Source organism: Balearica regulorum, chromosome 7 (genome assembly GCF_011004875.1).
Source record: "Balearica regulorum gibbericeps isolate bBalReg1 chromosome 7, bBalReg1.pri, whole genome shotgun sequence".
Classification (NCBI taxonomy): domain Eukaryota; kingdom Metazoa; phylum Chordata; class Aves; order Gruiformes; family Gruidae; genus Balearica; species Balearica regulorum.
In genome coordinates this window covers 20,691,358-20,708,730 of record NC_046190.1, presented here as the reverse complement: position 1 = coordinate 20,708,730, position 17,373 = coordinate 20,691,358, and the positions used below count along the sequence as shown (strand labels likewise).

Sequence of the window (17,373 nt, the reverse complement as noted above, 5' to 3'; positions counted from 1 at the left end):
ATCTAAATCTCTGGGTCCGTCAACATATAAGAACTCAATTGGATTACCTGACGCACACGGGAGCATTAGATGTAAAGCCCTGTACGCTGATGTCACTTTCAGCCCCCCGCCAATCCAGAGAGAAGCAGTACACCAAAGCAGAGATTGATGGTCTAAGGGGGTGAGTGTGTCTTTTATGAGCAGCAAAATCCTTCAGACTCAATAAACAATGCAGATAAGATTTAGGTGGGTCGGTCTGGCAGAAAAAACAACCGAAAGAAGGGAATTTTTTTTTTTTTTTAATATTGCTCAATCTGAAAAATTGCGGTTAATTATTACAGGGTGCAGCTGTGCTCAGAGTAGAGCAAAGGGAGGTTGTGGGATGTTGCAGAGCAACTGTAAGGTGGGCATAAGAAAATGATGAAAAAGAAAACCTTAGCAAAGCAAAATAAAGTTCTATTAGACTTATTCAATAAGCTCTTTACATTAATTGTTCCTCCATTCTTCCCAGCTCTGTTTCTCTTGGCATTCTATTTTATTCCTTCTATCTTCAAAACAGCATTCTTCTGGTTTGAGCTAAATAGATGTCCCTCTGCCTCCAAAAAGTCTGAATTAATTCATTTACTTCCAAGTGCTAAAAAATAATAATAAAAAACCCAGAAGAAATTATCAAAATGTATGTTATGTATTGCAATGGCAAATATCCACTTTTATGATAATGTTAGTATTCAGACAGAGCAGACAGCATTTTATTTGTAAAGATGACCATCAAAAATGTGATGACACAACACAAAATACAGTATGATATAAAAGGCCAAAAGCTACAATAAGAAAATACTCATATCGGGCAACCATCTCTTTTCCTGTCCATGTCTATGGTGGACACAAGTCAAAATTATTTTAGCATCAGAAGCTGAAATCATCATTATCCTAGATCCTCATATTGTTTGATTTATCGGCTGACACTCAGCCATGTTCTTATTTATTTCTTGTCCTTCCTTGGACTGTAAGACTGTCCCCACTCCTGATTCTCGTCCTCCATAAGTGTTCTTCTGGGGAGTAGTTGGAGGATCCTTCACTTTCTCCCTCCAGCTTTGTATAAGCATTCTACAAAGCTGCACCTGTTTATGCTTTCTTCCTCTAATTTGTCCCTGAGAAATGTGATTTGCAAATACAATTTCAGCTACAGTCTTTATGCCAATGCCTCACAGCTGTCTCCACTGTAGATTTCTCTCTTCATGCCCAAATGAAAACCTTGATTGTCTCTCTTTGCCTAACTTCATGCAACTAGTCATTTAAGTTCAACATGGCCAAAAAACCCCCTCTTATTTCCATATTGCTCACTGCTTTCTCCTTTCTTAGCCACTGTGAATGATGCCACTGTTATCCCTGGCCCACACCCTGGGTTTCACGTTCAGATTGGTCTTCTTCCTAGGTCAACCCTTCCACTGTATCTGGATCTCGACATGTGCTTTTGAATAAAATTTACAAGCTATAGTCTCCTTTATCTATCTTTAAACAAAATTTATTCAGGCTTTCATCCTCTCAATTGCTCTTCTGACACTGATTAATGCAATATTGCCTTATCCAAAACATCACTGAAAACATCCATTTTGCTGAATTCTCACACTGGACACATCACCCATCTATTTGTATCCCTTCCCTGGTCCCTTTTCTTTATAGCAGCAAAATAAATCTATTTTGTTTCTAAATTTGGTCTTGGTCCAGAAGTCATAAATCTGATCTGAAGGGCAGTCTGCCAGGAATGCAGGCAGGAATAAAACTGCTAGGTAGAAAAGTCTTACATCTGAGATGTCTCAAACAGAACATTTTGGAATCATCAAAACAACATTTACTGATAAATCTTACTGAGCAATAAAGACTATTTGTTGACCCTTTTCCTGTAATCACTGGGACTGATACTGCTCTTCATTTTTTGAATTCACAAATCCAAATACCAACAGATCAGAAAAAGGCTCTTGACGATAAAAAGAAACTCTGAGCATTGAGGCACCTCGGGATGTTTTCAGCCTGATTCTCCAATACAGTCATACTAGCAGGAGAAAAGCAACACAGAAGTTTGTGGCTGTTCCTTCCCCAGGTAATGAGTGGGGAGGAGATAGAAAGTTATTTATAGTGGCGCATTTGTAGCTACCAGATTTGATTTAAGTAGATGTTTGTATAATGCTGTTTGTGGAGTTAATAGGGCGTGTGGCTTCTTGAATCATTTTGCTAGAAATAATGTGTTGTGTGAATATGCTCCCATTAAATCAGGTAAAAATGTTGATTTGATTAACTAATCGAAGTTCCTCAATATTTTATGCTCCATTGCTTTAAGAAAAGACTCAGTAATTCCTCTCATGAAAACACGGGCCCAATGCAAACCTGTAGTAGTTCTGTTGGTGTAAGCAACGGTTCCAGATTTGTGAAATTCAGTTCTCACCCATGGTTCCTTCCCTATTCTAAATAGTCATTGAAAACAGCCATGGTAGAAAATTACTCATATCATATTGGTCTGAACCAAAATAGTATCTCAGACTCATAAATTCAAAATTGACAGTACGAGAGCTTCAGTTGCACTCATTCTATTCACCTGTTGAATCCTTTCTGTGTACAGATGACATGTATGTAATTGTGGCAAAGTTTATGTAACTAGCTCACTATGAAAGAAGGTTAACAAGATGAAAGACTATTTATCCCAGTGAAGGAACTGCTGGATGGAGGCTTAGGATCTCCCTTATGTTCCATCAAGCTTTCTGAGAACTGGCAAGGGTTAGAATCCAATTATTCTCTGACATTAATGCCTTTTCATCCTACGGAAGCTGAAGTGTGGGAAGCTCTTAAAGTTTACATAAAGGCGAGGATTATTATTTACTTCTCAGCTGATGATGGTACAAGCAGGCTGTCAAAACTACAATCACAGGTCAGATGTGGGGTTTCTGTTAAACAGGAAAGATTCACAGTGCCTCTGTTAAGTTTTAACTGGTTTTAGTTCAGAGTCCCATGGAGTGGATCATAAACTGCTTGAAGGGCCAGAGGTAAATGGAGATCACTTGAGCTTTCGGAAACATCAGGGAATCTCCTTTTTGTTTTCAGTCTGCCCAAGTCATATAACAGGACCGCTTCTGATAGTGAACTTCCATGCATCATCTCTATGCCCAGTATACATAGAAATTAAATTTTTATTTCTATAATGCTTTCTAAGCAGATTGGAATTGGTCCAGTCATCTATATTTAGCTTAGCAAAGTAATATAAGGATGTGAGTCTCTGCCCTTTTTCTGGTCTTTGCTGTCAGGGGTATTTCACAGCAGTATCTTTATGGGAATCAGGTCTGATTTGTGTAGCCCTCATATCAGTTTTGAAGAAAAAGAGAAGAGGCCAATATGTAAGCAAGATGCAAAGAAAGGATCTATGTAAGGAAATAAATTTCAAATTAATTTCTGAACAGCCCATTTCCCTTTAAGAAATAATTCCTACATTAATTAAAAAAACCCAACTAAACTGAGAGTGGAGGTGTTTGGGGCTATAAGTTTGTGTTTGAAGGGGACAGGAAGGCAGCATAACTGTTACCTGCCACTGGTGACAGTAACTGGTTTTCCTTAAGAACATTATTTGGCAAAAGCCAGATCAAACCCCTGGGAAATTCTAAATCTTTAGAAAGTTCTATGAATGGACGAGACCAAATTAAAATATCACTTTTAATACAATCTGTTTAATTTGCTTGTGCTTCTTACACTGCTTTTGAGATGTGATGTGAGGCAATAACACATGATTGGACAAGTAGCTCATGTTTGTGACACCTGATTGCATCTCCGCTGATCCTGTAAGTAAATAAATGAGAGGCAGTAGTCCTATGATACATCCTCCAATGCATCTTTCTAGGATACAAGAAGACAGAGTATGTCTTCAGAGTAATTCATGATACAAAGTACAAACTGGCACTGTGTAATGCCAAATGTGCTCAGATTGTAATAGAGTTACTCTCTAAATAAGAACTGTAAGTTCAGGCCATTACTGCGAGGAAAGAAAGAGTAAAACTTCTTTAAAGGTTTCTGGAATATGGTGATGGAATTCCATGTGTACACTCCATGTATAGTTTTCCATGTATAACAATTACGTGGATGCTGATTATAAGGGGGAAAAAAAATCTCTTTTCTCTCTTGGAAAAGAGACTTTATATTTGGGTTGCTCTTGGCCACCACAATGAAACCTGCATACATTCAAATATACTTGTGTATATCAGATTAACTTATATCAGATTACTTATAGAGTGAAAATAATTTTTCTTTACAATAGCTGAAGTGATCAAAATAAATCTTCATTTCAAAATCCTAAAATGAGTGTACATAAGTGGTCACAGGGTAGTATTCCACAATGCAGAGATGTGTGCAGGCACCAAACTAGCAGAAAGGGGTACAGTTTCTCCCAAGGGGAATCATTTGCTATTGCAGTTATCCTCCTTATTCATCCTAGTGTAGTTTGCGTAGTGCTAAGTCATGGTATTGTGCAGTATAGGCATAACACACACTATTAATTATCTTCAAAATGCTTTGGTCATTTCATAATAAAATAGCAAGTCAAAAGAGAGAAAGCTAAGTTGTCTATACTCCTCTACCTGACATTTAGCTCACAGTCCGCAGATTTAGCTGTTTTTCAAAACTACATTCAAAAGTTATTAGGTTTTGTATTGAGATCATTATATGGAATGCTAGATTCAGCTGGCATTTAGACAAGATGTGAGATGATTGGTGTTGACCAATTTCATTTGAAATGCAGTTATTTTCTTGCTCTTTTCCGAGATAATGTATGATGCATTATCTAACATGGGAGAGGTGTTAGCATCTAGGAGTTGAAATTAAAAAAAATCTGAAAAGAATTGGTGCACTCTTGATAAGCTTTTTTTTTAACCAGAAAGATGCATTGAGCAAGTTCAGGGCTGAAGAACATTGCATGCTGGTTGAAGAGAATGTAACTGAAAGTTCGTCTTCAGTATCCTCTGAGTTCCACACCAGAATCATCAGTGGTGGTGTTCAGTGTAAGGTCACTAAATTTTGGTCAACTTTGAATGGTCCCATGTAGCAGAAGCCATGAACCTAGGATAGTGCAGGGGCTTTTCCAACTATGATCACCTAAAATGACAAGGGAGAAACAGCTGATGTAAAAGTCCCTGTGGCCTTGTTCTGAATCCTGGAAATGCCTTTTGCTCTGGAATTATTCTTAGAAAGCCAAATACAAAGTCTTCATTGATGAGGGTGCAGGAAGGGAGATCAGGCATGTCAGTATGTAATTTAGAAAGACAGGAGTGGGGTACAGATATAAATTAGAAGTATGTGTGGCAGATTGCTGAACTAAACCCCACAGCTGAAAAGCTGCACATATTTACAATCATTTTTACCCCAGTAAAGAAACCACAACAACTTGGTTATGACTTAGGCAGAATACATTGCCACAATCCAGCCCAGTGAACCCCCTGTCTAATGTGTGTTTGTCAGATGACAGACCTCAAGACCTTTTCCTAAATTTGCCTGTGAAAATTTTTCAATTGAGTAATAGTATAAATAAAGAACACCCTATGCTGTGTTAATATCAGCGTATAGAGATATGAGGCATGCAATACCATAAACACTGTTTTCTAATAGTTAAACTACACTTCTCTCTACAAACAATTTCCAGTTGGCTGAGTATGTCTAATGATTGTACATACTTTGCTGCCTCTTTACTCGGGATACCTATTAATAAAAATTGGCTGTACATGGAATTATGGCAGCTCAGAAAGAACATGGCAGGATCAGCAAAGAAGGGGTTAATAGTATTAATGCCATTTCAGAGAACACAGTTTCTTGACTAGACATACAGAAATGTCATTTTTACCAAGCTTCAGTATCCCTTAGCCATGAACATGACCTTACCCTCACGTTCACGTTTATAACCTGTCGCATGGTGCCCCACGGTGGCTGCTTGCCTTCTGTTACATTTGCTCGAGCCAGCAAGTGCTCAATTCAGTTTGGTTACTACTAAACCCAAAAATATTTACCCAAATTCATGATTATTTACTAATAATCAGAATTTGAGTGTAAAACAACATTTGGCAACTAACTGTTTGCAACTAGACTGTTTCTAGTTCCATTCAAAGAGGGAATACAGGTCCCTCCAGCTAGTTACTTGAAGTTGATTTCATACTGCTTTTCAAGACATAATTAAATAAAAAATACCTACCTGTTACAATGTTTCTTTTATTATGTTATTTTTTTATCTATTTTATTATAAAAATGAAACATTTTAACATCAGCTGTATTTATCAACAATTAGAATGTGATTTTTGGTTCATTTTTCTTTGTACACTTTTTAGGCTGTAATATGTCAATTAATTTGGGGTTTGGTTCTAATTAGTTTCTAGAAAATTTCCATTTCACTTTCTTATGCGAAATGCAGCTTCTATGCCACAACCAATGGTAAAAAAAATGCTTAAGAAAAGATACCATTACCAAACTGTTTTGTTTATTTCATGTAAACACTTGTATTACTTCTGGAATTTTCTAAAATGTTTCAAAGTCTGGGTTTTCTTTCCACATATATCTCCTTTAGCAAACAATATTTATCAACCTGTTTCATAAGAGGACATTGATGTTGATCCTGGCTGTGGCTTATCAAGCCTTAGCCTGGAAAAACTGGGCCCCCTGAGTACCCACAATTCCTGCTGATCTCTTCTTGATGAAATAATCAGTGAGCTGAGGAGGGGGTTTGTTAGTTTGGTTAATTTCCAGAAGGCGGCTTTCACTGCTGCAAGGTACCTAGGTGCCTATGTGATGGTGATATATAAACGTCTAAAATAAATAAATGATAGAATTACAGTGGTTGCTTGTTTGCACAGGTGGCTCAGCCTGAGAAGTCCCATGAAATTCAATTTTTGGTAAGGCAATGTATTGAAGATTGCTTAAGAAAAGAAAGGTTAGATGGTCCATTCTTGCAAAGAAAGATTTTTAAATACAAGAGTAAAAAGATTTTTAAAAAATCAGTACATGCAGTTCTTTGTCTAAATGTTGATATCTTGTAGTTACAACACATGCCTAGAATATCTTGTTTCTATTTTCAGCTTGTCTAAAAATGACTGTAGGCACAATCAGATATTTACTTGAAAAACAGCTTTTGTGCTTTAAGCAGTTACCACCTTGTATCTGTTCACTACAGTCCCACTCAGCTGAAGCGTATTGAGTTACTCTGTGTATTATGCTAATCCATTTTGGTGCAAAAATAAATCATTATTCTTCACTATGGATGTTTTGTGGGCAAAAATGACTACCCCATATATCTTTGGGCCTGTAATTTTATGTTATAGTTTCTAATTTTTGACATTTTGATTTTTGTACATCAGATTCATTGCCTTGACTCCAAATATTTCAGCCTGAATTGTTTGCTTTGCCGTTTGTGAACATCATAATGTTAAGACCGTGTTTACTACCAAGAGTGTGGTAATTGATAAGAACTTAATGAAAATATAAAAAAAATTACAAAACTACATTTTAAATGTAATGTCATGACTGCTGAATCCAGACATTTTAGTATGATGTTCATAAACATACTTGTATACCAATGTATGGCAGTGAGAAAGCTTGCAGTATTCAGATTTTACTGGCATTTTTTAATCAAAATATTTATTAAACATTCAACAACTGCTTATTTTAAAGCAGCAGTCCAAATCCAAGACTAATGCTACATGGGCAGTGAAACTGAGGAGGTAAGAGAATGATTAACAATTAGATGTAAGCAGAGGATGATTTCCACGCTCCAGATTGTTCATTAACTTAATTTTGGAGTTTCTATTATTAAACAGAGTTGCTCATCAGATTCTTCTTATACATAAAATTTCATGTTTATTTTTGAAATAAAAATTCAAATTCTGAGGTTGGTGATCCCCATTATTTTGCTAGAAAGGCCTTTATTAGCTTTCAGACTTTCTCATGGGCCAACGTGCATCTTTTATGTCAAACTTGTTGCCAAAAATCCTGTCAAGTTGTGTCACTCTGTGGCCTCAGCGGGGTCACGATCTGAGAGCCCTTGCTGCAATGACCTTGGCCCCTGCCAGGTAGCCACACTTCCTTCTGTAGTCTTCTCTCTTGATATTGTTCTGCAAAACTTTTTTTCTGTCATAATGCATCCATACTCTCGGTCTCTATTCTTCTAATCTGTTACAAGCTCCAGAGAAAAATGCTGGTTTTGTTGAAGTCCATTGCAAAATACCTGTTTACTTTCATGGATATCAGGACTCTAGTTTTGTATTTTCTTGGATATCAGTCAGGACAATCCACAAAACAGTTTCACCCAGGCATATGCAATATATGAGTATAACCATTACGCTTGTAAGAAAATACTTCTGCAAAGCAGTTTCAAAACCAATGCTATAGTGATGCTCAGTGACATTCTCAAAGTTTTATTTTCTTATAGAGGGACTTGGTTTTGAAAAATTGAATATATACACAATCCAAGAAGCTTTTGTCCTTACTTTGAGAGGGATTATTTCAATGTCTTGTAAATTTTGCATAGTGTACAAGAACTTTCCAGCCTTTCTATCATATTATCTTGCTTTTTTTAAACCATTATACTGGTAAGTAGCAAATTTACGGTATGAAATTCTTATCTTCCTTTCACAATATTCTTTCATAAAATCTTTACAAATTTTGGAGCGCCTATTAAAATACATAATGCTGCTTCACCATGCTTTGCAACACCACCAATCTGATCTTTCAGTGTAATTTCTGCATCATTATTTCTGTTGCTTATCAGCTCTACATCCAAGATGGCAATAGATGCTGATGGCATGCAAGGTTGTGAGGACTAGTTTTAAAAAGTCACTTAGAAATACATCTCTGTTTAAGAGCATCAATTTTGTAAACAATGAAATCTTAATGAGAATTTGATTATGCCCTGAAAAAGAAATGTGACAAATCTGGATCCTAAACAAAACACCATTTTATACTGCAAAGGGACTGTTGTCCTTTGCTTGCAAATCTCAATGCAGTCTTACTTCTAATGGGATGATCTGGAACAATGACTCTACCAAAAAGATTAGGAGTAACATCAGTGATCTGTAAGGCCACGGGCCTTTTTGCAAATAACTGAACTGGGTGAACATGATGTCACCCTACCTGTTTCTTGCTGTGCAGAGGACAGCAGAGGTTAACACTGGAGGTCTATTTACCAATAGAAAGAAACATCTGAAGGTGCCATGACCTGCATCAGCCAAAATCAGCAGGGCTAGTTTAATCTACTGTTGAAGATGAATATGACCTACCCAGATTAAATTTTGCCTGCAGCGTATTTTGGGGATTCATATTGCGCCTTCTGCCAGGTGAGCTCTGCCTTTGGCATACATAAACATGGCAGGGAATGCAATGTCTGGCTGTGATCTAACATACTGTAACAAGAAAAAGCCTAAAAGCTAAAACCTGGGGCCATCCCATGGAAATAATCAGAGGTGGGGAAACTTAGAGCCCAGTAGCATCTAAAAAAGGATTGGGGATGGAGTCTGAGCAATAGTGGGGTTTTGGGGAGGGTTTTTTGTGGTGGTTTTTTTTTTTTTTTAATGGATATAAAGGAAGCATCATATATCTGTCTGTGGGGATCTGTAAAAGAACCACTTCTAACATACGGAGGGAAAATGGGCTTGCTTAAATTGAGAATTTTAAGGGCAAGAGTGTAGAGAGATCTCGCTAAAATGGGCATATGAGTAGCACATGGACAGCTTTATGGAAATGAAGCTTTTAACATCAAGATAGTGGGCAACACTGGAATATCCTGAAGCACCACCTTTGTGATGTAAAAATCCATGCTTATTACAGGTGGATAAAAGTTGCTGGCAGCAACAAGCTCAATATAATCTTTGGCATCTTCAAAAATGTGGCTTAGGCCACTCATATGTTTGACAATGAATTAAATGTGAAATGTCCATTTTTACAGCGCCCTGCACCTAACAGGAATATTTTATGTATTTTTAAATACTGCTCATAAGGCCTTTTTTGTACTGTGTACTAAAAATATACAAAAGCTTGCTTCAACCATATTTACACGGCTTCAAAGCACTGAGGGGCTTCCTTTCGTCTCTAAGCAGGGACATCCCTGGGGAAAAAAAAGAAAAAAAAAAAAAAAGAAAAGAAAAAGAAGATGATGATATACTAAACAAAACATTGAAAAACCAAGAAGAGAGTGCTCATGTCAGGTGCCAAGAGCCAAAGGCAATGGTAATGAATAACTCAAAATCCCACAAAGAGTCACTGAAGATTTAAAGGAAAAGCAGTGCCAAAACAGATACAGAACAAGAAAATGTTACAACGCTCCAGACACCCAATAATGAGATAAAGCGCTGCCATGCCAGGCATACAACGGGAAGCCTGGAGCTGCCAAAGCCATGCAAGATGTCTAGGAGCAGCAGAAAAATTGATGCCAGAGTGCGACGGTTGGGCGGCAAAGCACTGGCAGAGTGCATGAAGGCAAAGACCTGAAAAATGCAATTTTTTTACGAAAGCCCCAGCAGGAGGGGACGCCTGGCTAAGGGGCGTCATTCAGGAAAGGAACTGCTCCAGGGGAAAGGGTGCGGAGGAGCCCGAGCAGTGCTGGTGCCAGGCAGGGGTGCTGATGCCAGGCAGGGGTGCGCGGTCCCGCAGGACCCAGCTCGGGGCCGGGGGACCCCGAACCGCGGGAAGGCTGCGGAGCTCGGGGGCGGGGCCAGCGGAGGGGGCGGGCAGCCGCAGCTGCGGCGGGCGGGCGGAGCGCGGTGCGTGCGCGCGGCCCGGCCCCGGCTCATTACTCAGCGGCCGAGACAGGAGGCGGTGGAGGCGGTGAGTGTGGTGCTGGGGGGGGGGGGGGTGTTACGGACCCGCTGGACCGGCCGTCGGCGGTGGGGGGAGCGGGGCCGTAGCTGGGGCGGGGTACGGCGCGGTGCGGTACGCGGACGAGCTGCCGCGCCGCGGGGGCCGGGCCCGGCCGCTTTGTTTACGTTTCGGCGGGGCAGCGGGCGGGGAGGGAGTCGGGGGCGGCCCGTGTCCTTTCCCGGGGGCGGGCGGCGGTGCGGGTTTCTCCGCTCCGGTGACCTTCCGTGTCTGCTGGGGGGCTGGAGGTGTCTCGGTAGATAATGGCGGGGGCCTCTTTGTTGGTGTGGCAGGAGGGGCAGGAGGCTCGGCGCGGGGCTCCTCCTCCTGGGAGCGGGGGCACCCAGGCGGGCCGGGCTGCGTCTCCTTCCAGCCCGAGAGCCCGCTCGGCCTTCGGGGAAGGAAGGGTCTGCGGTCGGGGAGGTGAGAATGCAGCCCTGCGAGTGAGTGAGTGAGCGAGCCACCTCTGTGGTCAACTTCCATGACCTTGCTCTTAAAAATGCTTCTTAAATCAAAAAATATTCCTCTGAGGTAATGTAGCTGCTCCAGATATAGGGCCTTGGGGCGGTCCGGCAGCGTCTTTGATTCTTTTGCCTTTTAATTCTTGCATTTTTGTAAAAGGATTCAGAATTTATTTTGCTCTTTGGTTTCTCTGTGTCGTTAACACTATCCAGTTTTATTCCCAAAGCTTCTTTCTTTATGCCATCAGTGAAGTTTGACCAGATCCCTGCTGATAACCCACAAATGCAGGTCCCACTTGATTATTTATTTCCCACCTCCCCCCTTAGCTACAACAATGGTTTTGAGTGTATAGCATGGGTTTGAATTTTGTTGTTGCACAAAACAAGCTTTGCTGAAGGCTTTCAGACAATTGTAAAATCCTACATGCTTCGGCCTATCTGATAATATAAACACAAAGGGTGTTCTCGTTGGAGGAAGGAAAGTATTACTTGCCCTAGGGCATGTGCATGTGGAGTTGAGCAAGCATACTCTTGCAACTGGGTTTTACTTACAGGTGTGGAGACTTAACTAGTGATGGTCTCACAGGTGAGGTGAGACCTGATCTCTATTCTAGAGATGCCAACAAATGCACTTCTAGGGCAGAATAGTACATGGCATGCATCTTATGTGTTTGTAGGTATATCAGTATGTTAGATAACTTGGAAATGTTTTGAACTGTAACATGAAGAGAAACTGAGCCAAACCTAGTTAAGGATACCGTCAAAGTGAGTTCACTGACTTACTTGAGCATTCCTTGTATGTAATGAAGGGAAGCTTTTAATTCTTCTAATAATAGTTAGGAAAAATATGTTGAATTTCAAACAGTCCTCTGCTTTGATCTCAGTTTGTAAGGGCAGCCATCTTGTCTTTTTTTCCCCACTTGATTTGAAGATATGTAACAAATGAGTTTGGTAGTAGGATGCAGGTGTGGAGTTCTGCAGAACATGTGATGCCAGTGCAGGGACCAGACAAATTGCAGGCTGCCTTTCAGATCCTGACAGTTTTCAGGGCGAGCTGGACAAAAGTATGGTAGGAGAAGGGAGACAGAAACATCTGCTGAACAAGACTAATCCAGAGTTGCAGAGGGTGTACAAAGTTGTTTTATCATCACTCTGAAAAAGAATTTTTAACAGTGTCTTCTGGTGCAGAAGTTCCCAAGCTTTTTGGACCATTGGCTCATATAAGCATTCAAAGTGTTCTTGTGAGCTACCATATACTTCATGGAGACTTCTAGGTCAGAAACATTAGTAAGATGATCTGATATGGTTCTGACTTCTGTAGCTTTGGACTACTTGTCCTAGGCAGAAGTAAGTTGCCTTTTGTTTGTGGTTTTTGCGTGTTAACTTTTAACCCAGCTCTTTAGGGCCCAAGGCCTTTGCTGGCTTTGTAGTGTGCAGATATAACCTCCTCTGTAAAGGCTTTAGGTAAACTTGTTATATTGGTGAATTGTTGTGTAAATATTGGGGAATAAACAAGTGTTTGGATATTTTTAACAACTGAATTTATTTTTTGCCTGTTAGTTACCTGAAATGATGTGTTTATTTCATGTTTTCTTTGTTTATTTTTTTAAACCATAAGCTAATGGGATAGTATTTGAGATTGTAATGCTACCTGGTTATTTGTTCACTGTATATGTGTTCTTGGTTTCTTTTTCATCCTTCTTCAACTGCTTAAATTATTTGAATGCTTGTTATTTAAAAGATGCATGGGAAGTACATTCTCAGCTCCCCCTTTCTGGGGATTGATCCAGTATTCTGGACGAATAGAAGTGTCCTTCTCAATCGTCTGCTCAAAAGTATGGTGTGCTATTTCTTAAACTTCATTTCCCACCCACTCCACTTGGAAAAAAGTGCTCTGTGTATAGAGTTTTATTATATACTTTTAATATATATTTAATGGTCATTGCTGTATTACTTTGGAAATTAGACTAATCTGGTTTTGATCCTAAGTTTTTATTTTAATAAAGGCTAAATGTATTTTATTGCTGTACATGTTTCCTTTAAAAACCTTAGTCCTTAATTCAAAACCTGCAGAAGGAGTCTTCTGTTTATGTTACAGAAAGATCTCTTGGCTTTTGAAAGCTCTTTAAAAATCCAATTGAGACTACTTGCATTGTTTGCCTGCTGTGAAATTCACCACAGTTTGGACATGGGTTCTGAAAAACAATTTTTACTTTGATTTAAGAATCTGAGCATCTGGCTTTGAAATCTTTAGGAATTCCCTTGTTTAAATGGAGATGGAAATTCACCTTGAAATTTTATAAAGGCTCTTTCTGGCTAATCTCATGAAAAGATGAGCTATATTTAAAGAGGCATTCATAGCTCCATTGCAAGGTATATTGTACGAAAATACAGTGATAGTTACTTTTATTTGTGTACATTCTTTTTAACAGTGACTGTAGTCAGACAGCTGATAAGACCTTGAGTTTTTGGAGCAATTGTGTTTATATTTCTATAACATCACACCATAGTTTCATGTTCAGTGGCTACCTTGCTTAAGCGTTGTCTCTTACCTGCTGTTCCTTCTTGCCAGCTGTTGTGTGGCAAAATAGATCAAGGAGCTAACTGATCCAGCTAAAAAAAAAAATCTTCCTCTTGAACTATTTTTCAGCCTGATTAATTCCCTTATGTGTCTGAACAAACAGCTATGCTGTGTCAAGGTTGGAAGACAAGGGGGGTGCTTGGGTGGGGATTGCCATCAGCCATGCATATGCACAAAGGTAACCACAGATCAAGTAGTGGTTGCTGGAAGACTAAAGTGATGAAGTGGGCAAACCTCTTATGTTGAGAAGTGCTTGTTTAAAGGTCTCTTTGCAGACTTGGTTTTCTACTACTGTTACTGATAAACATGCTGAACAAGATGTTTATTTTCATTTCTTGAATGCACTGTAGAGCCCAAAAAGGGGATGAGTACCCATTTGGTAATGAATGTTGATTTGAGTTGGTAACTTCATGTGGATGGACATCCTCTTCCACACTTAGCTGTATTAATAGCTTCAAAGTGTATCTGTAGTATCAATAGGGGCCCTTAAATAAAGCCATCTGGAAACTTTTGGGGTGAGGCAGAAGGTGCATTCTTGCAGTACTTATAACTGTTTTTGTTTTTTTTGCTTTCTTCAAATACTGTGTGAAGAAGAAAATATTAATTATTTTAGGACTGTATTTTACATGTAGGAATGAAAATGCTTGTTTATCTTTTGTGGCACTTCAAAAATATGTAGCATTTATCTTTTAGGTTATTCTGCTTGGTAGGGACATCTTTTAATTCACTGTTCAAAGCTTCCCTTACTATGGTTTTTCCCACCTTGTTATATCTCAGTAATACATGAAATGTTGAAATACCCTACTCTAATGTACGTTACTGAGCAGTTTCCCAAATTGTTTGTATTTACCAAATACTTAGTGGAATTTTATTAGTACTATTCATCTGTACAAGTTTGTCCTGTGGCAGAACTGTAGCCTTCTCAGTGAATGGTGATATTTTTAAGAAATGTGCTGTCTTAGAATTTGAAGATGATGCTGAGAAATTTGTGTTGACCTGGTGATGGGTGGAATACATTGCCAATACATTGACTTAAAATTTATGTGAAGTAAGTAGCAGTAAGTGTAGCTATGCATGATATAACCTTTAATTAAGGGGAATTAATAGTTGAATTTGAAGAATTGAGTCCCAGAAAATGAAATCAGAACCAACCAGAATTGCTAGATACTTTTAAAATATAACTTAAGATTATCTTTCCTTGATGTAAACTCTGATACGTGAGCTCAAGGAACACAGCAAGCACATGGTAGTGAGCCTTCTTTTCTGAGCTGGAAGACTCTTCCATTCTGTGTAGCATAAAGAACACTCCAGTTTATCATACAGCCAACATTGAATAGCAGTTTGCTTCTGCTATAAATTTTACAAGGCCTTTGGGTGAAAACTACTCCAAGAGACTGGAGCTGACTGTATCAAACTGTGAGAAAGAGATCCATTACCGAGGTTGAATCGGATCAGCGTGGAGAACTGCCAAACCGGCTGTTTACATAGTACTATTACCTTGACTGTTACTTATTTTGTAAAATATTTTTGTAAGGTTTTGTAAGGCCTGCATTTTCTGTTGATTTATGTGTGAAGAGATAATGATCTTGGTGTACCAAGCTTATAATTAATAGCAACGCATTTCTTCTTAACTTTAGATGCCTTTTTCCCCCCTCTAAGTGATTAAAAACTAATCCTTGGTTCTTTTTCTGTCCAAATTGATTGCCTGTAAGCTTGATAGTAAAATAAACCTCATAGTTGTTGCCCATATTGTCACTTTTATTGTTCGATAAATGCTGCTTGATATGTGAACAGACGGAATCCTTATTAGTCATTCTCAGTTGGATATTGTAGACTAATGCTAAAATGGTGACTTGCAGAAAATGTACTTTAATGGTCATTGTGTTGCAAACAAAGCAAATTCTGTATATGTGCTCATATGTGTGTAAACTTAAAATAAAAAAAGGGCAAACATTAATTCTACATTTCCAGTGCTGCTGGAAAGCCTATTCACTGCAATGATTGATTTTGAGTATTTAAAAAAAACAACCAGAAAAAAACTCTGACAACCTCCCATTACTTAATTTTATTGACATTATACCAGGTTTTTTAACTATAGATCTTAGGTAGGAAAATGTCTTAACCCAATATTTACTCTTTTAACTACAAACTGTGGCTAAAATGTGTCTTCCTATCATCGTAGTCTGTATTTATTCACACATTTACCATGTACCTTAGTCTGCTGAATGAAACCTGAAATGTCTCCAGTCTGGTGTTTTGATTGTTGTGAAATAAGAAGAATGAATATTAGATATCATATTTCTCACTGTGATCTCAAAGTCATGGAAATGCCCAGCTCTGTAACTGTGTGTGTCCCTATGCATGTAGGTGCATAAAAAGGAAAATTATTCTTCTGTTGATTGCTGGGAGCCACTGACTGGGCAGCAGCTGTTGCAGAAGAGGACCTGGGGCTGCTGATGAATGAGAAGCTGACCAGGAGTCAGCAGTGTGCCTCTGTAGCCCTCAAGGCTAATTACTTATTGGGCTGGATTAGAAAGAGCCTGGCCAGCAGGTACAGGGAAGGCACTGTTCCCATCTGTGGGGCAGCTGTGAAGCTCCAGCTGAAGTGCTGCCCAGTAGATCATGCACATCCACCCTCTGTGAGAGAGAAGCTGGAGGGACTCTAGCACTGGGTTGCTCAGATGGTTGGGGCTGAAGCACCCGAGGGTGGAGGATGGACTGGGTTTGCAGCCTGAGGAAGAGAAGGCTAGGGAAGAATGCAATTGCTGTATTGAAACATCTTTAAGCAATAGATTATAGAGATGATGGAACCACTTTTCCCTCAGAGGTGTACAGTGAAAAGATGAGTCAATGGTCACAAGTTGTAAGAATGGAAATTTCAGTAGGACATGAAGGGAATGTCTTGATGCATGGGAGTGAGTGACCACTGCAACAAGAGCCTGGATGGACTGTAGAATCTCTGTCCATGGAGGCTTTCAACTGCACGAGGTCCAGAGCAGCCTGATATGAATACAAATTTGAAGTTTTGAGCAGGTAAATGATCTCCAGAGGTTGCTTTCAAGCAATACTATGATTCTACTGTTTATAGATTTTAAAACTTTTTTTAAAGTAGCTTGAGGAAGTTGGCAAAGCAAAGGCACAACGTTGTAGACAAACAAGGCTGCTCAGAACTGTGTTAGGAGTTGTGGAGGTAAAAGTAATGAGATGTGATAAGCATCTTCATTCAAGTCTGCTGGTGGCAATACTGGCATTTTTGTGCGTTGAACTTTCCAGCTGACTAAGCCAGAAGTGCTTGCAGGTTAGTGTAAAGGACAAAAAAAAGGTTATGGTACCTATCACGCGTGTGACCATTGAAGAACATAAAACCCCATCTCCAAAGGAACAGCCTGCTAGCCAGCTGAAGTTTGTGCAGGTCTTGCTTTCTGTAGCAGAGGAGTGTGTTGGCAGCTGCTGCTGCTGCAAGGCTTTGATCTACTGGATGGGCGATGG

At 39.4% G+C, this 17,373-nt stretch overlaps 1 protein-coding gene and 1 long non-coding RNA gene across 5 annotated transcripts in view; one reads left to right on the top strand and one right to left on the bottom strand.

Annotated features, from left to right (window-relative positions):
* Positions 1–4,808: 4,808 nt before the first annotated feature.
* Positions 4,809–11,250, bottom strand: LOC142602608 (uncharacterized). Its single transcript, XR_012836356.1, has 4 exons — positions 10,971–11,250; positions 10,043–10,093; positions 9,003–9,168; positions 4,809–5,109 (listed from the first exon to the last, which is right to left on the bottom strand). It is a non-coding gene; the product is annotated as an uncharacterized LOC142602608 (long non-coding RNA).
* MAPK8 (mitogen-activated protein kinase 8) overlaps positions 10,703–17,373 on the top strand; it is a 49,021-nt gene continuing 42,350 nt past the window's right edge. For 3 of the 4 annotated variants that reach the window (XM_075758346.1, XM_075758349.1, XM_075758348.1), the window contains exon 1: positions 10,709–10,812. The gene's annotated coding sequence lies outside the window, so the exon portion shown is untranslated. Of the gene's footprint in view, positions 10,813–17,373 lie in introns of all 4 variants that reach the window. The other variant, XM_075758350.1, reaches the window with a different exon arrangement.